General features: G+C 45.6%; 1 protein-coding gene across 2 annotated transcripts in view; it reads right to left on the bottom strand.

Moving 5' to 3' along the window:
* The window catches only part of SHISA7 (shisa family member 7), a 431,884-nt gene extending 406,550 nt beyond the window's left edge, over positions 1–25,334 (bottom strand). For both annotated transcript variants that reach the window (XM_085616540.1, XM_085616541.1), the window contains exon 1: positions 25,143–25,334. The gene's annotated coding sequence lies outside the window, so the exon portion shown is untranslated. The remainder of the gene's footprint in view (positions 1–25,142) is intronic.
* Positions 25,335–25,591: the final 257 nt, after the last annotated feature.

Genomic DNA, 25,591 nt, shown 5'->3' with positions numbered 1-25,591 from the left:
TGCTCCTGAAATCACATTGTTTTGTAGGTGAAGGGTTCAGGGCTGCAGACAGGGTCCATAATGACCTGGAGCGAGGTGTTCTCCCCAATGATGAGATGAGGCGGCTATTCCTGGCTACGTCTACTTCACATCTAGGGCTAGTATGCTAGCGAAGGTAGCATGGGCTCTAAGGAAGTTGACCCCTTTCACACAGGTTGGGTAGTAAAAGTGAGCCATAACTGGGGTGCAGAAGGGCCTCACATGCCTGGGCTCCGGTGCCTCTGAACCTGCTGCACTAATAACAGCTACATCCATGCACATTGCTGTGTGCACGGTGAGCTCGTACCCAACATATAACTCGAATCACATAGGTTGCGATCCAAACATCCAAGGCAGCCTTCTGCTCTCCAGAGGCAGAATAAAGGAGCACTAATTAGGCTCGAGTTGTAACAGTTTTGTGGAAAATGTTTATTAGGTGTTTGGGTAAAAAAACAGAAAACTAATTAATGGTATTATTCCACAACGTTCTGTTTCCCTATGTCTCATTCTAATTGCTGCTATTACTGGTCCCACGCTGCAGTGGTGCCTCACTCATGGCCGTCTGGCCAGGCCACCACTGCTTGATGGCATCTTACTCACTGCTGCCAGCCCTTTTGCCACACTGCTCGGTCTAGTGTTTATCAGCCCTCACCTTCCGGCTTCCCACTTCTGGCTGGCGTAGTGTCCGACGCACCCCGTTGCTGGCTGTTACACCAATTAGTGCACGCTGGCTTAGGTCTGACATAGCTTGGCACGCCCTCAACAATGACGTGTGCCAGTCCTAGGACACAGGCCTATCAAACATTGGTAAAGAAGTCATCACATCGAGCATGACTGGCATAGCCCAGCTTTCTGGAGCCTGAGTCTTTGACACGTCACACTGGCCTACCAAATATTAACACGGAAGTCGTCGCCCGGCACATGGCTGGCGTTGCATTGCTTTATGCAACCTTAAGCGCACAACTGTGTCACTAATGATAATCACAAGTAGAGTTTCTACCATGTTGCAGCACTGTTGTACTCTGTTTTATGCATGTGACTCCTCCCAGCACCCCCTCTGACTGTGGTAGTTTTGTAGCTTTGAAGCATTGTTTTGCATAGTATTTCAAGTGAAGGCCTCAAGAGATTGTTGAACCAGGAGACTGACCAGATTTTGTGATTTTGGGGCTCGGTTCTCTTATCAGTAAAAATTGGGATTTGGAAACAGGACAAAGGGTGGTACTGCGAATGCCATTATAACCCTTCAGCCTCAGGCTATACCAGTTGTTATAGGCCCTCTCTCTCATTATATGTGAAACAGAGGAAAGACCGTGTTAGAGCTGGAGATTTGGAGTTTAATGAGGCACAATGAAGCTTTGCCCATCTTTTGTCCCCCAAACTAAATACCGAGGTCTTCATAAGCCTGTACACCTTCAGACATGATGCTCTCTAAAAGGCACTGGCCATGATTTACTATTTTCCTTCTATACACCGATGTCGTGTTTTTTTCCTGATTAATAGCTTTGCTTTTCCCCAGGGTGATGCTCTCTCAGCCTCTTACCCTGCGTGTGATGGAGCAGGAGAAATACAAAAAATGGTGTACCCCTGCAAAGTTAATGCCCTCATAACTTTATTAACATTAACCGTGTGAAGTATGTAAATTAATCAACAATTGCACCAATTTTAGACATTACACGTGGGAAACTAACGGCTACATTGCAAAAGTCTAATTTACTAATAAAATGTGAATCGAATTAATATAGTTTGCGATTACTTAGAAAAGAAGCATAAAGTGCATGTATTTTGTTTGTAAGTAGAATTTTGTCGTGGCAAAGAATGCAAATGGTAAGTATAACAGCTTTGAATGTTGCTTTCGCTAGGTAACACCTAACGTGGGAGATTAGAATGGATGGTGGTAAACAGAAGGTTTTATATTCTATATCTAATTCCTGTTATGTTTGCTTTCGTATTAGTTCCGAATTGGCTCTGCTAGGCTTCGACCGGAAGTGGCAGATTTGAAATGCTACGGCACAAAAGAAAAGAAAGATGGCCCCCGCGCATGATCAGAATGAATGTTCAGTCAGGAGTGTAAGGCTTATGCCTGGAGTGAGAGATGTCAAGGACAGCTTGACCCGAAAACAAGAATGGTGCCAAAGAGACAAGTTTAACCATATGGGAACGGATGAAAACCAAGTGTTCCAGAGGATGAACATGGAGAGTGACCATGAATTGGTTACAAAGAGATTCTGAACAGTATAAATGAAATATGTATGAAGTAATGTGAAAGCTCAGAATGATTTTGCAAATTATTAACTGTTTTGAGCTAGGAGGACAATAAGGTGATCATCACCACCCCTTCAATGAACCAATCAGGAGTGGAAGAAGCCCCTAAAAGTTTCAATTTTGGGTATAGAAAGTTAGAGAAAAGGGTATAAAAGGGCCTGTGTTTTAGCTGAAGTGTAGCTCTTATTTTCGCACCTTTATTCAGCACGACATGCGTTGGATTGAGACAATTCTTCTATGGTGCAAAGACTTTGAATTAAATTTGGACTCTAAATTCTGATGGAGAAAAGGAACGACATCGCTGCGGGAATTCTGTCTCGGGAGGGAAGCGTCCGAGGAGGTTAGAGTGACAGACAGTCAGCTTGGGAACCTATCCTGTGATCTGCGGTTCATTTCCGAGTGAACCATTCTCTTCATCGCCTTATGGCCAAGGGGTAATGAGTATTTTCCATTTTTCTGATTTTTCCTATGTATGACTGTATTAATTGAATGCCTAGATGTATCTGCGTAATAAACTTTAATAGATTTGAATCTCCGTAAAAGCTTAGATAAAATTTTATGAAAAATAAAATCGAGTCTGTGGTTATTAGAATAAAAGTCATGGTAATATATGCTGCAGGTTTTTTTTAAATTGATTGAGCTGGACTTAATCGCCATCAACTGATTCCTACTAGTTTGATCCATCGACCGAATTGTGGAGTACCTTGATGTGTTATTTTTAGAACTGACAGCTATTAAGGTTTAATGTATAAAATGTATATAATTATTGTATAGGTTAATAAGGTACCCTGCATGTCTTGCAGCTCGTCTACATTTATCACTGATTCAGGAACGGTGTGAGAGTGTGATATTTTCGGTGTTATGGGCCCCACCGATGAATGAAAAGAAAGAGAACTTTCCTGAATTGGTGACGACAGGCAAAGAGTTTTATGTTAGACCCGCTGCATCACATGCATCTCTACCCTGCACAGCTTGAGAGGTGTGAGCACCGCCATGCTCTTCTCTACTAACCTTGCCTGCACTTTTTCCCTGGGCTATGATTTCAGCCCAATGTCTATCATAGGGGATCCAAGTAAGTGTCAAACACCAATGCTGTGCTCTTGTCAGGGTCCAATCCTCGATTGTGGGTCTCACCTTGCCTTCTGTGCGTTTCAGACCACCATGTTGGCCTACGAGGAAAGCCCCTTGGGTCTGTTCTGTTAATTGTGCTACCAGGGCCTCTGCTGAATTTAAGAACCTGTGTTTTTTCTGGGGCCTAATTCCACCTCATGCCTCCTTCATCCACCATCAGTCACTCCCTGCCCCTTTTTCTCACTTTTGCATGTTCTTAAACATCCTGTCTTTCTCCCTTTGTCGTGGTTTTTCAGTTTTTGTCTTCTTCCTGCTTTCTCCCTTTTGTGTTTTTCTCTCTTGCTCTGGATCAAAGTCCGATGAACTTTTCTGCTTTTCAAACACAAATACAGACCTAAAACAAAGTATCATCCGAATTGTAATTTTAAAAACTAAAAAATAGAAAAGATATGTGACTTTTGTCAACCTTGACTGCTGTGTGAAAATGTCTGCAGTATGACGACACAGGGAGTTCAAAAGGTTTTTGCCAGTTTAGTTTCTATACAGTTTCAGATGTTCACGTATGTCAATTACAGCGCTAATGTTCTCAGATGTGTAGATTATATCATACTACAGGTATCCACATGTGAGTGCATATTTCATAGAAAAATGTACATGCTGGGGCGTAAGTTGGAATGGGATGTAGCGGTCTAGTTGTTGTGAGAGCTGACGACCCCAGGAAGCACACACGTACTATGTATCACTCTCTGGCCAGGCGTGGCCAGAGAGACTATAAATAAAAGGGCGAAGGTCGCTCGGGACCTTCCGGCCCAGACTAGTACACCTGCCTCTGTGTCTGTTCATTCCCCGCCGTAAGCCCCACGTGGCCCACCAGTGATAGGCCCCATCACGCTGCAGTGCCCTCACACGGGCAACTGCACAGGGCGGTCTGCACTTAACTGTTGCCTTGCAGGGTGGCAAGTGCAGGGACCGGTTCCCTTTCCCGCTCTTACCTGCGGCCGTTGCAGGCAGGCAAACGCCCCGATGGCCACAGGCAGAAAAAAGAGGTCTGGCTACGCCACTGCTGCAAAGTGCAGCATGATTTCAGACAGGCTGCTCTGCCGCTGTGTTTGATCTTCAGTGTCTGTGCATGCATTCCAAACAGAAAAGCAAACCTTTAAATCTTACAACTGCGCACCTGTATACATGTGTGTATGGTGTCAGCTTGATTTAAGGTGTGATTGGTGTATTTATAGAACTCCAGATACTAATGCTAATTGAATACCTGAACACAAAGCACTGATCTTTGGTGCCGAACAGAAGAAAGAAGGATGTGACCCTACAGTTTCTGAACTGCACAGTTTGCAACCCTGGACTAAAATCCTGGTTTCTCCACTTTGCCAAATTGTATGACCTATGACCCATCACTTTACTTCACTATGCATCATTTTCCTTAAGCATCCAGTGTTCGAGCACATTAAAGTAATAAAGTTTGGGATCTGTACCCTACAAAAACCTCGCTTATACATGGTTAGTAAAAAAATATTGTGTCACATATAATAACGATGTTAACGATATAAATAGAGAACATGACAAACCGACACATTTTAGGTAACGTTTAGCAACATTGACAGGGCATGCAGCTAGTCCTAATTGCATCATGTTTATGAATATTACTTTCGATAAATGTCGCTCAATTCAGTGACATATGATCCGTATGTCCTCAACTAAGACACTGAGCAATGTTGAAAAATATGTTTTTCATTTTAAAGAATTTACCATATTTTTTCAAGACACTTGTTGCCTTAGTTACATCTTTCTAAAGACATAAAGCGTGTTCTGCTCCCTTGTTTCTCTGGCGCATATATCACCAGCTATATTATCTTATGGACTCGGTGTAGACTCCCGCTCCCACCACATTAGCAGATTTTAAGAATTGCCGCGTATTTCCATAACAATGACCGCCCACAGGTCCATCGATTTGCACTACTTGCCTACATCGCCGCCGCCTCACGTCTGTCAGTGGGTTTATCCAGCTCTCCATTGCCTCGCGCGTTCCAGTGGCGTGTCCCTAATTCCCTGCATCATTTCTCATGCATTTATTCACTGGCAACTGGCTAATTTCATACCTCGCTAGCTTCATACACTTCAGCTCGCGCTCACTAATTCCCATATCCATGGCCCTCGCCACTTTATGCAGTGTCACTAATTCCGCTATCGCGTCTCGTGCGTGTTATCGCAGGCGCCTTCGCTGTCGCTCAGCCCTGAGCGCGGGCGCTTCGGCGCCCAGGTCCGTGAGCGCGTGCAGCGGGATGGTTGTGGCGGCAACAGGCGGAGCGCGCGGCTCTTGAGTGTCCTGGGAGGATTCGACTTCATCCCGCATCATGTTCCAGGCCTCTCCTTGAACTGTGATACTTCCTCACATAGGGAATTAAGACCGGTGACAAGGAAGGTCACCAGTTTACCAAGACAGGCCCTAGCATTCTCCACCTTTAGTCTCATGCACAAATATTAAAAGCTAGCAATTCTCCACACGTAACGTCACGCACTTCAAATAAAGCTTGCTATTTCTCCACGTCTGGCGACATGCACCTCTAAAAAAGGCTGCCAGTTCTCAACATCTCACTTCATGCATCTCTATTAAATGTTACTAATGCTCCACAACGGATGTCACTCGCCTCTACTAACGGTTACTAATGTTCCACATCTGACGTCATGCACTTCTCATAAAGGGTTTTATTTCTCCACGTCTGGCCTTATGCACTTCTATTAAGGGGTATGAGTTCTCAACATCTGACGTCATTCACCTCTAATAAAGGTTACTAACTCTCCACATCTGAAGTCACACACCTTTATTAAGGGTTACTAATGCTCACATCTGACGTCATGCACTTCTAATAAAGATTACTATTTCTCCACAGCTGGCCTCATGCTCCTCCATTAAAGGTCGACAGATCTTAACCTCTGACGTCATGCACCTCTATTAAAGGTTACTAATTCTGTACATCATACACTTCTAATTCAGTTCTCAACATCTGGTCTTATGGACTTCTTACGAAAGTTATTCATTATCCATATCGGACGTCCTTCACTTCTAATAAATGTTATTATTTCTCCTGTCCCACGAGTTCTAGTTGTAAACGGGGCTGGTAGTCACTTTGTTTTGGCATTTAGCACCTTGGGCAGGGGCAATTGTTAAAACACTGTTCATCAGTTTAGTTTTGCACTAAAATGTTTTTGCTGCTATTCTATGTTTACATGTGCTCTGAACTGATGTGTTTTTTTACACACTTTAAAAAAAAAACCAATCATCTGCTGCCAATTAGGGGAACCGCTTATTTTTAAAAACGTATATTAGAGTGCCCATATTTTTGTAGACTCGCTTTCTGAGCCTACCTAGACCGCACTATGCACAAAGGTGATAGCTTGAGCCACGCGTCAAGGCCTATACTTTTCAGGTCGGCGGTCGAACTTTTTTTATGTGAGAAAAGCACAAAAGAGAGGGCAATGCCCGTCAGTGCCCGTCCATGCCTAGACAGCGCCAGACGCCAGACATGCTGCCAGTAATCCCCAAGGAACAAAGGTAAGAGTAACTGATATGTGGGAATTCCTACTGAAATTAAATAAAACTATAGGACATGACTATGTAGGACTGTGCTAGGGGGTACCAGACCTAATTGAAGGCCCATACTCCTGTTGTAACTGTAGGTGGGAGGCTCTTAACAGTGACCACTCATTCAGGACCCCCCTCAGTATTCCTAATAATCTCAATGAGCACATCTTGATGTGTATATATATTAATGCCTGTTCCCTCCCTAAACATTCCATCGAAATCTGGGATCTAATTAGAGATGAATTACCAGATGTAGTATTTATTACGGAAACCTGGTTCGATGAATCTGCTATGCCTGACATTGCCATCTTAATACCCCGTAACCATAAGATTCTGAGGGAGAATGGCTCACCTTTACTTTAACTCTAAAAGACTTAAGGCTATTAGGAGGTACGATTGTGTATAGCCCACCAGGACACCATGCTCAGTGAGCCGATAGGCTGTTCGCATGGCTCACCCCGCTAATGCTGAAACACAATATGTATATGGTTATTGGTGACTTTAACTTTCACTTTGAAAATCAAGAGGATGCTTTCTGCAAACCATTGAGGAACGATTTGCTCACGCTACAACTTATTCAAGTAGTTAACAGTCCCACCCACCAGTCAGGTCATACTTTAGACCTGCTCTTCCCAAACTCAATAACATACAGGAAATTAACATCTCCCCTCTTACGTGGACACACCACATCTGCATTAGATTCCTGATCTCACTTCCCCATCCCAAGAAGTTTGAGTCTAAAAAGCTGAACCCTCTAAAGAGGATGTGGAGTAAAGTTAGCATTGACACATTTGCAGACCATTTTTTACCTCCATATCTGGATGTTTCCATGCCACAAGACAATTGTGTAGCACAGTTCAATACAGCCATCATGGAAGACCTTAAAGCGTGTGCTCCCATGAAATTGAATACTTCAAGCTGAGACACAGCATCAGAACTATTGAATTCCCTTGAACTGAGGAAGATGAAAAGGAAATGCAAAGCAGCAGAAAAATGTTGGAGATTATCAGAAAAGCAGTCAGATCGCAAGCTTGATAAACTTCAACTAAATAATTTTTACAAACAGATTAAGAAAGCAAAAAAAACACTTTATTAAAATATTAAAGGACAATAGTGGGTCATCAAAGGAGCTATTTGAAAATAGTGAAAGAACTGTCAAAACCTAGCAGCCTGTCCCAAACAATCACTCCCTCACAGCAACATTGTGAATCCCTTGCTGGCTACTTCATTGATAAAATAGAGAAAATATATTCCTTTCTTGACTCCCAACCTCTTCGGTTAGATGCTCCATACAAACTGCTGGGCCCCCATCCTAAAGCCAATGCACCTTTTGGAGCCTTCACCTGTGTATCTAAAAAACAGGTGGAGAAAACCATGACTGAAATAAAGTCTGGTTCCCCCATTGGATCCATGTCCACACTTTATTTTTTATAACTATCACCAATTTATTTATTTATTTATGTATTAATTTAAAGAGCGCCTGGTTACACCACCGGTGGGTCCCCACGCTTCAAGAGAGTTCTAGGCGATGTGGTAGCTATCTGCACGTATGACTGTAGTGTAGGGCCAGTTGAGGATTATCCTTGAAGAGGATGTACAAATAGCCAGGTTTTTAGTTGCCTATGAAATTTAATTTCGCATGGCTCTGTTCTTAAGTTAGCAGGTAGGCTGTTCCATAGTTTTGCGGCTCGGACCTGAAAGAGCGTTCGCCCATTCTGGCTCTAGAAGTTCTTGGTACAGTCACCAAGTCCTTATCCAGTGATCTTAAACATCTCCCTGGTATGTATTTAGTGATTAAAGTTTGCCGGTACCTTGGTCCTCTCTTCAGAAGAATTCGATGGCAGTGGCACATTGCCTTAAACACTACTCGCTTCTGTCAGGGTTTTTTTAGCGTTGGTTCTTCTTCGCAGACCCAGTACCAAATGAGCTGCCGCATTCTGTACCCTCTATAGTCTGGCCAGATCCCTCTTAGTGGCTCCAAGATATAATACATTCCCATAGTCCAGTTGGGAAGTCACCACTGAATGAACAATGGTCTTCCTGGCATTAGGTGGTAAGAAATCCAGGATTTTCTGCAGAGTTTTCATCGCGCCATAACATTTTCCCGCTACCTTCCTGATTTGGCTCTCGAATGTCAATTCCGAGTCGAACCACACTCCGAGGTTTTTTACTTCAGCCTTTGGGGTCGGTATTTGACCTAGAGAGTCAGGCCACCATGCGCTTGACCATATGAATGGCATCTTACCTACGATCAGTACCTGAGTGCAATTCTGACCCAGATCTTTAATGCTTTACTAAAAACAGCAACCTATCCTAATATATATGGCAGTATGCACTAATTCTCTCTTTAGGCAAAAACGCGGGCTTTGAGGCATCCAATGTATCAAATTATTGCCCCATCTTGCTGCTGCCACTCATGGCTAAAGTACTCGAGGAATTGGTCAATCATCATGTGTCCTCCTTCTCGGAGGATAACAATCTGCTTGACCCTTCCCAGTCTGGCTTTAGAGTGAACAACAGCACAGAGAGTACACTCATACAGTCCTAGACAATATTAGGTTAAAGGTAGATCAGGGAAAAGCAGTAGCTTTAATTTTATTGGATCTGCCTCCAGCGTTCTATCCATGGGCTTCTGAAGAACAGGCTGCATGAATCAGGGTTTTATTCTACTGCACTCCAATGGTTCGGCTCATTTCTTTTTAATAGATCCTAGTCTGTTCAGCTGGACCACTTTAGATCACACCCCGACAGCTCTGAATACGGCGTTTCCCGGGATTCTGCTCTAAGCCCTACACTATTTAATGTGTATGTCACACCACTCACCACTCTGGTTAAAAAGTGGGGCTTTGAAGTTTGCTCATATGCTGACGACGCCCCACTGGTTATCTCCTTGGGTGACGGTGAGTCAAATACCAAGCAAGATCGTGCAGGCTGTTTCTCAGAGGTGGTTGGTTGGATGTCAGCACAATGCCTGAAGCTCAATGCAAACAAATCTGAAATCTTACTGTTTTATGGTGCTGGAAACTTATGGGATGATTCCCGGTGGCCTCCTTCCCCTGGCACAGCTCCAATGCTGAAAAAAGCGGCAAAAATCTTGGTATCATTATAGATCAATCCCTCACCATGAAAACTCGGGTATTGGTGATCTGTGGCAGTTGCTTTGGAATGTTAAAACTCCTTAGAAAGTTGTTTAGATGGATTACGATGGACTGGCGCCACACGGTTGTCCAGGATCAGTCGCCTGGGCTACAGAAATGCACTATAAATGGGTATGGTGGACTATCTATTTACACGCCTCCAATCGATCCATAATGCAGCTGCTAAACTGATTTGCAATAAAGGCAGTCGCAACTCTGTAGCTGTCTGCTTAAAATCACTATAATGGTTGCTAGTATGTAGGAGGGCTCAATTTAAGCTACTCTGTCACGCGCATAGGGCTCTGCATAATTCCATCCCACTGCTCCTGAGAAATATGGTTTAATTCTATCAACCTACAAGACAGCTAAGATCATCCAGTTTGACCTTAGCTAAAGCAATAATATCAAGAAAACCAGAGTCGGTGGCCGCTCCTTTGCTTTTTGGCAGCCACCCACTAGAATTTGCTCCCCCTGGATAATCAAAGAACAGGGGACTACCTTGTGTTTAGGAAAAAGCTGACAACGTGGCTCTTCCCTGACTAGTGTAGCCCTAACTCCAGCCAGTATTCTTCGGAAATGTAGTGGTAGTTAAAAGAGCCGTGATATCCCTTTGGGGATGAATGTATGCGCTCTACAAAAACCGTAAATAAATATCAATTATTTCTCCACGTCTAGGCTCATGGCCTCTATTAATCGTTACCAGTTCTCGATGTCTGACATCAGGCATCTCTAGTAAAGGTTACGATTCTCCACATCATACACTCATACAATTATCTACAGCTGGCCTCATGCACATCTAATAAAAGTTCAAAATTATCCAAATTTGGCGTCAGGCACTTCCAATAAAAGCCGTTAATTATCCATATGTGGTGTCATGCACTTCTAATAAAGGATATTATTTCTGCACATCAAGCCTCGTACACCTCTATTAAAGCATATCAAATCTCCACTTATGGCTTCATGTGCCTCAATTGGAGGTAACCAATTCTCCGCACGCGACCACATGTGCCGCCCTCTGATGACATGCTCTCCTATTAAATATAATTTTCTGAATATGTCCTCCTGCACCTGTATTAAAGGTTAAGATTGTCAGTATCTTCCTTATGCACCACTATTAAGGGATGAGGATTCTCTGCATCTGGCTTCCGGGACTTCTACCAAAGGTTATTTATTCTTCACATCTGGTCTATTAAACATTACAAGTTCTCCGCATCTGCTCTCATACATCTCTGTTTAAGGTTAGAATGATTCGTAACCACAAGCATCTCTTGTAAAAATTACTAGTTCTCTACATGTAACTTCATGCACTTTTATTAAATGTCACCATCACTTCACATCTGGCCTCATGCATCTGTATTAAAGGTTACTGGCTCTCATGATCTGGCCTCATATTTTGACCTCAGATTGGTAATTCTACACTTCTGACCTAATGCACTTGATTAGAAGTTTATTAATTCTTCACATCTGGTTTCATATGCATCTATTTATTGTTACTAGTTCTCCACACCTGGCCACGTCTGGCAAATTATCTTTAATTGCCTTGTGCACTTCCACTAAAGATTACTCATTCTTCACGTCTGGTCTAAAGCACTTTTGCTCAAGGTTAATAATGCTCCACCTCAGGACTCTTGCACTTTACCTGTAGGGTATTAACTCTTCTCCATATCTGGCCATATGCACCTCTATTAAAGTTTTGTTGTAAATTTGTTTATTCAATTTTTAGAAGAAAAATACAGTTATCATTGCAGCTGAATACGATTGTGTACATACGTTTTTAAGGTGCAGTAAGTGCAAAGGTGGAGCTGGGGAGTCTCACGAAAAGGTAAAGGGAGAGGTAAGAGACAGAGCCATCAATCCTCTATTAAAGATTGACAGTTTCCACATTGAGCCTTACACGCCTATATTAAAGACACTATCAACATCAGACTCATGCACATCTATTAATGGTTACCAATCCCCTACACCTGATGTCCTGCTCCTGTGTTGAAGATTACCAACTCTCAACATCTACCCTCAATCCCCACTATTGAAGGTTCCAAAATCTCAACAGATGGCCTCATTGCCCCCTGTTGAAAGTTACTAGCCCCCCCACCTCTAGGCTCAATTCTCACTATTGAAGGTTACCAAATGTCCACACCTGACCATACATTAGAGAAGGGGTCCCAATACACATTCATTAAAAGCAGGAAAAACAGTTGGTGCAAGAGTTAAAGGAAACATAAACAAAGTCAAACAATCAATTAGGTACACTGTTGTTTAATCACAATGTGCCTGTGGATTCTGTTTGTCAAAGAACATTGCATCATTTATTCAAAAAACATTTGTGCCCCAACAGGTGAGGGGTAAGGGACAAGGGAGGGTGTCAGTGAATTTGCGTGCAAGGAATGGTAAAGGAATACAGTGCAGGTCATGTGACCCTTATCAACAGAAAATACTAATGACTGGCTTCAACACAGAGCCAAAACTAAATGCAACAAATGTCCACAATTTCTACAGAGCCATGCTTAAAAAGCCTTCGTGAATATCTTCTGGTTGCGGCATAAGCTGGCAGATATGCAGGTTGTCGACGTTTCGACTCCAAAATGTTCTAGGTGTCAATTAAACGTTGGCGGCTCTCTAGTGATTATTCACTTCACTGGGACGAGTGATTTCTTCCTGCCCCAGTAAGTTTAACACCAGTGGTTTGTGTCTTGTCTCACTGCTTATTGCTTTTCCGAGGTTTCTGAGCCCGGTGTTTTTTGCTTGTTACAGGTTTAATTCTTTGCCTCATCCGTTCTCTTCAGTATGGAGCTCACGCGCCCATTTGTCCCTGATTAACTCACCGTGACGAACCTTTCACGGTAAACCTTTTGTGTCTTGCGTTTTCTTTTTTAATTCACTTCCATGTGTCCTTAGTAATGAATCCTCGTTTTTATCTAATACCTTAGGAAGCCTGCCCTCCCACGTCACCCTTGTCCTGAGGAAGACCCCCATTAAGGTTTAATTGACAACTAGAACATTTGGGGTCGAAACGTCGACAACCTGCATATCTGCCAGCTTATGCTGTAAACCAGAAGATATTCACAAAGGCTTTTTAAGCATGGCTCTGTAGAAATTGTGGACATTTGTTGCATTTAGTTTTGGCTCTGTGTTGAAGTTAGTCATTAGTATTTTCTGTTGATAAGGGTCACATGAGCTGCACTGTATTCCTTTCACATTCCTTGCACGCAAATTCACGGATACTCTCCCTTGTCCCTTCCCCCTCACCTGTTGGGGCACAAACGTGTTTTGAATAAATGATGCAATGTTCTTTGACAAACAGAATCCACAGGCACATTGTGATTAAAAAATAGTGTACCTAATTGATTGTTTGACTTTGTTTATGTTTCCTTTAACTCTTGCACCAACTGTTTTTCCTGTTTTTAATGAATGTGTACTGGGACCCCTTCTCTAATGTACTGCTATACACCCAGGTCCCAGCGACACTAATTGGGTACACCCTTCTCTGAAACACACCTGACCATAAGCACAGCTATTGAAGGTTACCAATTAACCACATATACCTTCATTAATTTCTGTTAAAGGTAATCAGTTGCCTTCACTCAGTCTCGATTACTCATTTTCACCCCCTGCCCTAATGCACTGCTGTTGAAGGTGAACATTTTCAATAACTGACCTCATCTGCATCTGCCTCATGTTACTATTTACCAACATCTGATGTCAAGCTCTCCTATTAAAGATTACTAGCTCTCTGGATCAGGCTTCATGGTTCTCTACTAAACATTATCAATTCTCCATATTGAGCCTCATGCACCTCTTTCGAAAGTTACAAATTCTTATCCCCTGGCCTCATGCAGTTCTATAAAAGGTTATCATTTCTCCACATCTTCCCTCATATACCTTTATCAAAGGTTATCATTTCTCATCTTCCCTTATACACCTTTATTCAGGATTGATTATGAGTGGTCTGCCTCATGTACATTTATTAAAGATTACTATCTCTATGTGGGGGGCCTCATGCACTTTAATGCACTTTTATGCACTACAACTTACAAAGTCTCTTCATTGGGCCTCGTACGCCTCCATTCAATGTTACTAATTCGCCCCATCGGAGTGACCCAAGCAAGTTTGTTGAAGGTTGCTAACTCTAAACATGTAGTCTCATGCGCATCATGGAAGGTTACAAATTCTCAGCGTCAGGCTTCATGTGCTTCCATGGAACGTTACCTATTCTCCACTTCTCAACTCCCGCACTTTCACGGATGGCTGCTTATCATCCAAATTTGGCATCATGCACCGCCCGGGAAGATTATTCATTATCTACATCTGGTCTCATGCACAGCCTAGAAAAGTTACAAATTCTAAACATTTGACATCAAACGCATTCTGTTGTCCATATCCGGTGTGATGCATCTCCAGTGAAGGTTACTAACTGTTCACACCAGGTCTCAGGCCCAGCCTAGGAACTTTACTAATTCTCCACATCTGGCAACATTCAGCTCCAGTGAAGGTTAATAATTTTCCACGTCTAATCCCATGCACGTTTTTTGAAGGTTATTAATTCTCCACATCCATCCTCATTCTCTTTCATGGAGTTTTACTTTTTCTCCACATCCACAAAACATGACTAGTTCTTCACATCCAACTTTATGTACTTCCATGGAGGATTGCTAATTATCCTCATCTGGAGTCATGCATATCAGTAGATTATTAATTGTCCACTCCTAGTCTCATGCAAATCCTTGGAAGATTATTAATGCTCCACATTTGGCTTTACACACTTCCATGGAAGGTTCTGATAATGCACATCTGACATCATGAACCACCTGTAAAGGTTACTAATTGCACATACCTGGTCTCATTAAGAGCAAAGGAAAGTTACTAATTCTCCACATCTGTCTTCACACACTTCCATAAAAGGTTGCTTATTTTCTACATCTGGATTCACACACTTCCATGGAAGGTTGCTTATTCTCTACATCTAGATTCACACACGTCCATGGATCGTTGCTTATTCTCTACATCTAGATTCACACACTTCCATGGAAGGTTCCTTATTCTCCATATCTGTCTTCCCACACATCCATAGAAGGTTGCTTATTCTCTACATCTAGATTCACACACTTCCATGGAAGGTTGCTTATTCTCTACATCTGGATTCACACACTTCCATGGAAGGTTGCTTATTCTCTACATCTGGATTCACACACTTCCATGGAAGGTTGCTTATTCTCTACATCTGGATTCACACACTTCCATGGAAGGTTGCTTATTCTCTACATCTGGATTCACACACTTCCATGGATGGTTGCTTATTCTCTACATCTGAATTCACACACTTCCATGGAAGGTTGATTATTCTCTACATCTGGATTCACACACTTCCATGGAAGGTTGCTTATTCTCTACATCTGGATTCACACACTTCCATGGAAGGTTGCTTATTCTCTACATCTGAATTCACACACTTCCATGGAAGGTTGCTTATTCTCTACATCTAGATTCACACACTTAAATAAATACCAGCATTTGTAAAGTGCACAACTACCTCCAGAGAGGTGTTCCAGCGCTGGGGGCCCTCGGGAAGATTAAGCGAGCTATTGCCCAGAGTCACATGATGCTGGGCTAACCTGCCGCCGGCACCGGGGATCAAACCGTGAACCCCGAGTTCCGGAGTCAGGAGCTCTGGCTGCTACGCCACACCTGTTCCATGGACTGTTGCTTATTCTCTACATCTGGATTCACACACTTCCATGGAAGGTTGCATATTCTCTACATCAGGATTCACACACTTCCATGGATGGTTGCTTATTCTCTACATCTGGATTCACACACTTCCATGGACGGTTGCTTATTCTCTACATCTGGATACACACACACCCATGGACGGTTGCTTATTCTCTACATCAGGATTCACACACTTCCATGGACGGTTGCTTATTCTCTACATCTGGATACACACACACCCATGGACGGTTGCTTATTCTCTACATCAGGATTCACACACTTCCATGGATGGTTGCTTATTCTCTACATCAGGATTCACACACTTCCATGGAAGGTTGCTTATTCTCTACATTGGATTCACTCACTTCCATGGACGGTTGCTTATTCTCTACATCTGGATACACACACACCCATGGACGGTTGCTTATTCTCTACATCAGGATTCACACACTTCCATGGATGGTTGCTTATTCTCTACATCAGGATTCACACACTTCCATGGAAGGTTGCTTATTCTCTACATTGGATTCACTCACTTCCATGGACGGTTGCTTATTCTCGATATCTGCCTTCACACATTTCCATGGAGGATTGCTACTTCTTCAGATCTAGTTTCATGCACTTCCATAGAAGGTTACTAATTGTCTACACCTAGTTTCATGCACAGCAATTGAAGGTTACTAGTTCTCCACATCTGGCTCCACACACTTTGATGGTGCATTGCAAACTATCCACATCTGATACCTGCAAATCCAGTGAAGGTTACCAACTGTCCACACCTGGTCTCATGCATGGGCACGGAAGGTTGCTAAGTCTTCCCATCGGGCCCAAAGCCAGTCCAATGAAGGTTACTGGTTCTCCATATCTGGATTTACACATTTACATAGATGTAAGTGCCATGCACCTCCAGTCAAGGTTACTATTGTCCACTCCTTGCCTCATGCACAGCCATGGATGATTACATCTGACTTCACACACTTCCATGGATGGTTGCTTATTTTCTACATCAGGATTAACACACTTCCATGGAAGGTTGCTTATTCTCGACATCAGGATTTACACACTTCCATGCAAGGTTGCTTATTCTCTACATTGGATTCACACACTTCCATGAGTTGTTGTTAATTATCCACATCTGATGACATGCATCTCCAGAGATGGTCTCTAGTTATCCGTACCTGGCCTTATGCACAGCCATGGAAGGTTGTCAAACCTTCCCACTGGACAATATGCCCATCAAAGAAAGGTTACTAATTCTTCATATCACACAATTAGTTGGATAAATGCTTATTATCCACATATGGTGTCATGCACCTCCATTGAAGGTTACTCGTCCACACCAGGCCTCTTGAGACATGAAACATGTTGGCAGACTGTAAGATGGACGAGAGAAATTATTCTCTTAAGGTTCCATCATTGTATTTGTTTTTAGTGTACCACAGTTCCTCATTAATAAAGGTGATAACCGGGGCATCTGGAGGTATTTTTAATTAAACTGGATCCCGATTTTGTCCTGCAAGTTTTATGTAAGAACTTCCTCTTACTGCCAAGTCTTCACGGAGATTGAGTCCGCCCTGGTAGTACCATCTTACCGGGGTGGGGAGAGGATGCCTATGATGAAGCATGACACAATGTTGTGTGTGAGGCATCCTCTTCACTTACATGAATCCACATCTGCTGCCATGCCCTTCCAGTGAAGGTTGCTAACTGTCCACACTTAGCCTCATTCACAGCTGTGGTTGGTTAAACCTGGCTTCACAGACTCACATGGATCCACACTTGGCACCTTGCACCTCCAGTGGACGGTTACACCTGGCTTCACATACTCACATGAATCCACACCTGGCACTGTGCACCTCCAGTGGTCGGTTACACCTGGCTTCATACACTCACATGAATCCCCATCTGGCACCGTGCACCTCCAGTGGATGGTTACACCTGGCTTCACACATTGACATGGATCCACACCAGGCACCATGCACCTACAGTGGACGGTTACACCTGGCTTCACACACTCACATGGATCCACACCTGGTGCCATGCACCTCCAGCAGACGGTTACACCTGGCTTCACACACTCACAAGGATCCACATCTGGCACCATGCAACTTTAGTGGACAGTTGCACTTGGCTTCACACACTCACATGGATCCACATCTGGCACCAAGCACCTCCAGTGGGTGGTTACACCTGGCTTTACACACTCACATTAATCCACAGCTGGCACCAAGCACCTCCAGTGGACGGTTACACCTGGCTTAACAGACTAACATGGATCCACACTTGGCACCATGCACCTACAGTGGATGGTTACACCTGGCTTCACACATTCACATGGATCCACACCAGGCACCATGCACCTACAGTGGATGGTTACACCTGGCTTCACACACTCACATGGATCCACACCTGGTGCCATGCACCTCCAGTGGACGGTTACACCTGGCTTCACACACTCAAATGAATCCACATCTGGCACCATGCACCTCCAGTGGACAGTTACACCTGGCTTCACACACTCACATGAATCCCCATCTGGCACCGTGTACCTCCAGTGGATGGATACACCTGGCTTCACACATTCACATGGATCCACACCTGGCATCATGCACCTACAGTATACGGTTACACCTGGCTTCACACACTCACATGGATCCACACCTTGTGCCATGCACCTCCAGCGGACGGTTACATCTGGCTTCACACATTCACATGGATCCACATCTGGCACCATGCAACTTTAGTGGACAGTTGCACCTGGCTTCACACACTCACATGGATCCACATCTGGCACCAAGCAACTCCCGTGGGCGGTTACACCTGGCTTTACACACTCACATGAATCCACACCTGGCATTGTGCACCTCCAGAGGACGGTTACACCTGGCTTCACAGACTCACATGGATCCACACTTGGCACCATGCACCTCCAGTGGGCGATTACACCTGGCTTCACACACTCACATGGATCCATCCCTGGCACTGTGCACCTCCAGTGGATGGTTACACCTGGCTTCACACACTCACATGGATCCACACTTGGCACCATGCACCTCCAGTGGACGGTTGCACCTGGCTTCCCACACTTGTATGGATCCACACCTGGCACCGTGCACCTCCAGTGGAGGGTTACACCTGGCTTCACACACTCACATGAATCCACATCTGGCACCATGCACCTCCAGTGGACGGTTACACCTGGCTTCACACACTCACATGGATCCACACTTGGCACCATGCACCTCCAGTGGACGGTTACACCTGGCTTCACACACTCACATAGATCCACACCTGGCACCTACAGTGGACGGTTACACCTGGCTTCACACACTCACATGGATCCACACCTGCCACCATGCACCTACAGTGGATGGCTACACCTGACTTCACACACTCACATGGATCCACACCTGGTGCCATGCACCTCCAGCAAATGGTTACACCTAGCTTCACAAACTCACATGGATCCACATCTGGCACCATGCAACTTTAGTGGACGGTTGCACCTGGTTTCACACACTCACATGGATCCACATCTTGCACCAAGCACCTCCAGTGGTCTGTTACACCTGGCTTCACACATTCACATGAATCCACACCTGGCACTGTGCACCTCCAGTGGACGGTTACACCTGGCTTCACAGACTCACATGGATCCACACTTGGTACCATGCACCTCCAGTGGATGGTTATACCTGGCTTCACACACTTACATGGATCCACATCTGGCGCCATGCACCTCCAGTGGACGGTTACACCTGGCTTCACACACTCACATGGATCCACACCTGGCACCGTACACTTCCAGTGGACGGTTACACCTGGCTTCCCACACTTACATGGATCCACACCTGGCACTGTGCACCTCCAGTGGACAGTTACACCTGGCTTCACACACTCACATAGATCCACACCTGGCACCTACAGTGGACGGTTACACCTGGCTTCACACACTCACATGGATCCACACCTGCCACCATGCACCTACAGTGGATGGCTACACCTGACTTCACACACTCACATGGATCCACACCTGGTGCCATGCACCTCCAGCAAACGGTTACACCTAGCTTCACAAACTCACATGGATCCACATCTGGCACCATGCAACTTTAGTGGACGGTTGCACCTGGTTTCACACACTCACATGGATCCACATCTTGCACCAAGCACCTCCAGTGGGCTGTTACACCTGGCTTCACACATTCACATGAATCCACACCTGGCACTGTGCACCTCCAGTGGACGGTTACACCTGGCTTCACAGACTCACATGGATCCACACTTGGTACCATGCACCTCCAGTGGATGGTTATACCTGGCTTCACACACTTACATGGATCCACATCTGGCGCCATGCACCTCCAGTGGACGGTTACACCTGGCTTCACACACTCACATGGATCCATACCTGGCACAATGCACCTACAGTGGACGGTTAAACCTAGCTTCACAAACTCACATGGATCCACATGTGGCACCATGCAAATTTAGTGTACGGTTGCACCTGGTTTCACACACTCACATGGATCCACACTTGGGAGCATACACCTCCAGTGGACAGTTACACCTGGCTTCACACACTCACATGGATCCACACCTGGCGCCATGCACCTACAGTGGACGGTCACACCTGGCTTCACACACTCACATGGATCCACACCTGGTGCCATGCACCTCCAGCGGACTGTTACATCTGGCTTCACACACTTACATGAATCTACATCTGACGCCATGCACCTCCAGTGAAGGTTACTAATTGTCCACACCTGGTCTCATGCACAGCTGTGGAAGGTTACACCTGGCTTCACACACTCACATGGATCCACATCTGGTGCCATGCACCTCCAGTGAAGGTAACTAATTGTCCACACCTGGTGTCATGCACAGATGTGGAAGGTTACACCTGGCTTCACACACTTACATGGATCCACATCTGGCGCCATGCACCTCCAGTGAAGGTTACTAATTGTCCACACCTGGTGTCATGCACAGCTGTGGAAGGTTACACCTGGCTTCACACACTCACATGGATCCACATCTGGCACCATGCACCTCCAGTGAAGGTTACTAATTGTCCACACCTGGTGTCATGCACAGCTGTGGAAGGTTACACCTCGCTTCACACACTCACATAGATCTACATCTGCCGCCATACACCTCCAGTAAAGGTAACTAATTGTCCACACCTGGTGTCATGCACAGCTGTGGAAGGTTACACCTGGCTTCACACATTCACATGGATCCACATCTGGCGCCATGCACCTCCAGTGAAGGTTACTAATTGTCCACACCTGGTGTCATGCACAGCTGTGGAAGGTTACACCTGGCTTCACACACTCACATGGATCCACACCTGGTGCCATGGACCTCCATTGAAGGTTACTAATTGTCCACACCTGGTGTCATGCACAGCTGTGGAAGGTTACACCTCGCTTCACACACTTACATGGATCCACACCTGGTGCCATGCACCTCCAGCGGACGGTTACACCTGGCTTCAAACACTCACATGGATCCACACCTGGTGCCATGCACCTCCAGTGAAGGTTACTAATTGTCCACACCTGGTGTCATGCACAGCTGTGGAAGGTTACACCTCGCTTCACACACTCACATAGATCCACATCTGCCGCCGTACACCTCCAGTGAAGGTTACTAATCGTCCGCATCTGGCTTCGTGCATGGATACTGAAGGTCGTTACGTTTTCCCTCCTGCCCTCATGCAGGCCCGTAGGTGGGTATTAGTTCCTACGCCCGTGGTTCGGGTCACGGGAAGCCCCTCGGGTCACGTGCATTCATCCCCATTCACGGTCCCCCAGTCCACCGCTGCTTCATGTTCTCTCAGTCCCTTCACTTGCCCTCACTTTCGATTTGACAGCTCCAGACTTGTTGTCGCACCTTCACCTTTTCACAGAAACCATCCCTTCCCTTCTAGTAAGTTAAGTTAAGCAACTAGAAGATAAAAAATATTGTAGGGTATTACGAGAAACCTCCAGCAGCTGGGACTTCAACCATTACCACCCACCCCACTCCACCCTTCCAGAGCCACGCACCAGACTTTCCAGGAGGAGGGACTGCGTGCTTGGAAGTTCGGCTACAGATGCTGCAGAGCTGAGAACCTATTTTGACATGCCTACGGGCGCTGTGTACACTGTGATTTAACACCACAAAATTAACCCCATCCGCTCGGGTGTGAGTCTTTGACGATCATTCAGATGGTACGTGGCATGTTCGTGCAGTCGGCTTTTTTTTTTTTAAACCGTCCCCAAATAAGCGGAGGTTTGCACATGCATGTCTTTCCGTCTTCTATCCCTCCGCTCCACCCGTTGTGCCCCCTTCTCCATCCTTCCCCAGATGTTTGTGTTTTGCAGACTGCTCATCCCCCCCACCCTCCCGCCCCTCCCCACCCCCATTCATCTTACAATGCACCCAACTCATGCAAAACAAACCAGGCAGCCTGCGCTGTTGCCGTGACAACCACGCAGAGGAAAGTGGCACCCTCCCCACAGACCCCACACCCTCCCTGCCCCCCCCCATTTAATTTATGTCACATTGATATAGTTTTCACATCTCCCAGCCCGCACACCCCCTAAATGGTACCCAAGTGTACAACATCACTAGATGGTGCCAGATAAAGTGGGGACAGGGGCACGAGCCAGCAAACCCCACTCCCCGCTCCCAAAAATGACAACAAGGGCGCAGAAACAAACGAAGGATGACCCCTCGCCCAAAACAAGCCTTTGTGTGGTGCGCACGTGCCAGATACCCTGCTTCACTGTGCATGGGCGGAAGGGGAGCCATGGGCCATGAGGAGAGTCTGGAAACGGATCCAGCCATAGACACTGGGAGTGATGCAGGCGTGCAGAGAGATGCTAGAAGGGTAGATAGCGCCTCAGTGGGTACCGGCACACCGCTGCGTGGGTACCGTGGGCAGAATACAGACAGGCTGAGAGCGGTGCATGGACAAAGAGCTAGTGAACCACAGATGCAGAGAGACGGTCTCTGGAGGTTACACAATACCTACATGCATTTTAATAAAGACAGAGACATATAGATTACCAAAGACCGATACTGGGATGGGCTGCGGGTTTGGAATTTGGGATTTCGTCTAGCACTGATTACACTTGAGAGTGTGTGTGCGTGCGTGCGTGTGCGTGCGTGTGCGCGTGCGTGTATTTGTGTGTGCATACAAGATGAAGAATACAGGAAACGATGCATATGCCATTCAATTCATGTGATGTATAGTACCGCATAGGGTATATATTTTAGTTGACATTCAATACATTTACATATGAAGCATAATGCTGCTATCGTATTCCTTCTGAAGGGTGATACATGTTATATAACACTGGGCGTCATCTGTATTTCTGCTTGTGATTTAGAGTAGTAAATATGGTGTATTTGTTACACTTTTAACACTGCACATAATTCGATATACACTACTGTATGCCATGTAGTATATGTGTGCATGTGATATTTACAGTTTACTAAATGCACATTGCGTGTAGTGATCCATATATCATTTATGCTACTGCATATATGCTATATTTATGCATGTTTGATATAATACCGGACAATATCAATAGTACAGTTTGTCCATATTATTTCACATTAACTGTCATGCTAACAGCGGGTGGCATTATTGCAAATGCTGTATAATACGGCATGAAGCATATGACTCTGGTTATTAGCTATATTGTAACAAATGAGTGTTGATACCGAGACGGTTTGTAATATTGCCGGCCATCTACATTAATGCATATTACTTAAAGCCCTGCAGCGATCGTGCACTATGCAAGTGCTGGTTAACAATATCAATGTCATATAACAGAGCATATTGTCTATGCTATTGTGTGCTATCTGTAATACTGGATGTGATACATAATATCTTATTGCATATGGTATGCCGCATTACATAAGAACTACGCCATTGACGTACGATCTTTAATACAGGAACGGATATACATGGTTTACAGTTCTGCATGTGATGTCATTGGCCTCACAGTCTCAACCTCTGTGTTTTGTTTCTACGCACACGCAGCACATGTCGCGCGCATGCACGCGCGCAGTAGGGCTGGCGCGTGCACGCGCTCATCCTGGAGACTGAGGGGTGTGAGGGCCGGCGAGTACACATGAGAGTCACACATAAGAGCCTGCGCCGGGTACCCCATGTACCCTATTCCTCCGACAAGCGATTCTGGCGTGTCATGGCCCTCCCTTCCTCCCTCAAGAGCGGATTACTTATTCCAGACACACACACACCGCACCTGCTCGCGGCCCCGGACGGAACCCATTGGACGACATCAAGATGCCGCTAGGAAGGGGCGGGCTGGCGCAGAAGCATGGCACGCCAGCTCCATCACACCGCGCGTTTTGCCGCAAAGTCTCCAAAATGCCAGCATATGTTTGTATTTATCTGTCCGTTCCACACAACCCGTCACGGAGCTGGTACGGACTCCTGTTCACGCGTGTCCACAGGAGGCAAACCACGGCTCAGCGCGTTCACAGGATTCCACAGAAGCACTCCAAGCTCATCCCTGCCTTCTCAGCATTGCTCTGATTTCCAATCACGATTTTTCTCAGAAAACCACAAAGATGCACGGACGTGCACTAAATGTGCTGCGTTTAAGCTAAAAATAAAAAGTACGCAACAACTCTGTCTGTCCATCCATGCATACATCCTCTCCCTACGCACAGTCCACCGCGGCCAGACAGGCATGGTAGGACTCGGCGGCGTCCGTCTGCGCGGCTCGCTGCGCCGGTTTCGGTGCACTGCGCCGGCCGCTGACGGGGCGCGCAGACCGGCCCTCCCTGGCAGCCACTCTGGGTATTATGACTGCGCGGCTTCGCGCCGCTCGTTGGCAGCAGTGATAAACCCGGCTACTGATGAAAAGCGCAGCGCAGTATAATGATGACAATGGTCGGCGTGGACATTACTTGCAAATATGGGAGGCGGCAGAAGTGGGTTTTTGACAGAAGAATTGCTGGGGTGTTTATTGAAGCATGTCTGGGTATGAGTTTTTTTTTGGATAGATGCCACTATCTCCCTCTTCCTCCCTTTGTGTTCTCCCTCCGTGCTGTGCCGCTCTCTCTCCCTATCATCCCTTCGCCTTGATTTACACATACATGTCCTCACAGCCGAACACCACACTGCAATGTGTCTTTGTAGCGCTCTGTGTATACAGGTAGATCGCAGCGCTAAGAACCCATCCATGCGAGGAGGGCTCATTATTACACCTTCACACAGATACAGGTGTGAATTGCAAATACAAAGGGATATATATCACGGGTCATGCGGACTAAGAGACAACAGCGAGAGGTGCGCCCAGTCAGGCTCCGCGGAGCCCCCTTACCTCTGCTCCGTAGGAGACGCTCCGGCAACAAAATCCAATGCTTCGTCTTGTCAACGATGCTTCAACGAGCAGCATCCACACGAGACGCGCCAGGGAGTGGGATCTGTTGCTTGTCCGCCCTCCTAGTCTTGGGGTGTCTTCTTATTCCCCCTATTTTTTGGTGCTGTTGTTTCTTTTGGGGGTTGTTACCGGCGCCCCTTTTTCGTAGAAAAGAGAAGCCGAAAAACGTGAGCGTGTTGTGTTAAAAAACGTAATTCTTTGATGGTTCCAGGGAGGGCTGGGATACAGCAGACATGCTGCTTATTCGCTTTCATTGGCTCGCCCCGCGATGTCAGGAGAGCCTGTGATTGGCTGCTGACGCCCAGAGTACTGCTCATTAAAGACCACCGAGCTCCCCCCATCCTTCGCCCATTTTTCATTAACAAAGGCGTATAATAACAAATTGGACA

The sequence above is a fragment of the Triturus cristatus genome, chromosome 7, assembly GCF_964204655.1.
Source record: "Triturus cristatus chromosome 7, aTriCri1.1, whole genome shotgun sequence".
Classification (NCBI taxonomy): Eukaryota; Metazoa; Chordata; class Amphibia; order Caudata; family Salamandridae; genus Triturus; species Triturus cristatus.
Note: the sequence above shows the minus strand (reverse complement) of the source record. Positions and strands in the feature narration are given on the sequence as shown.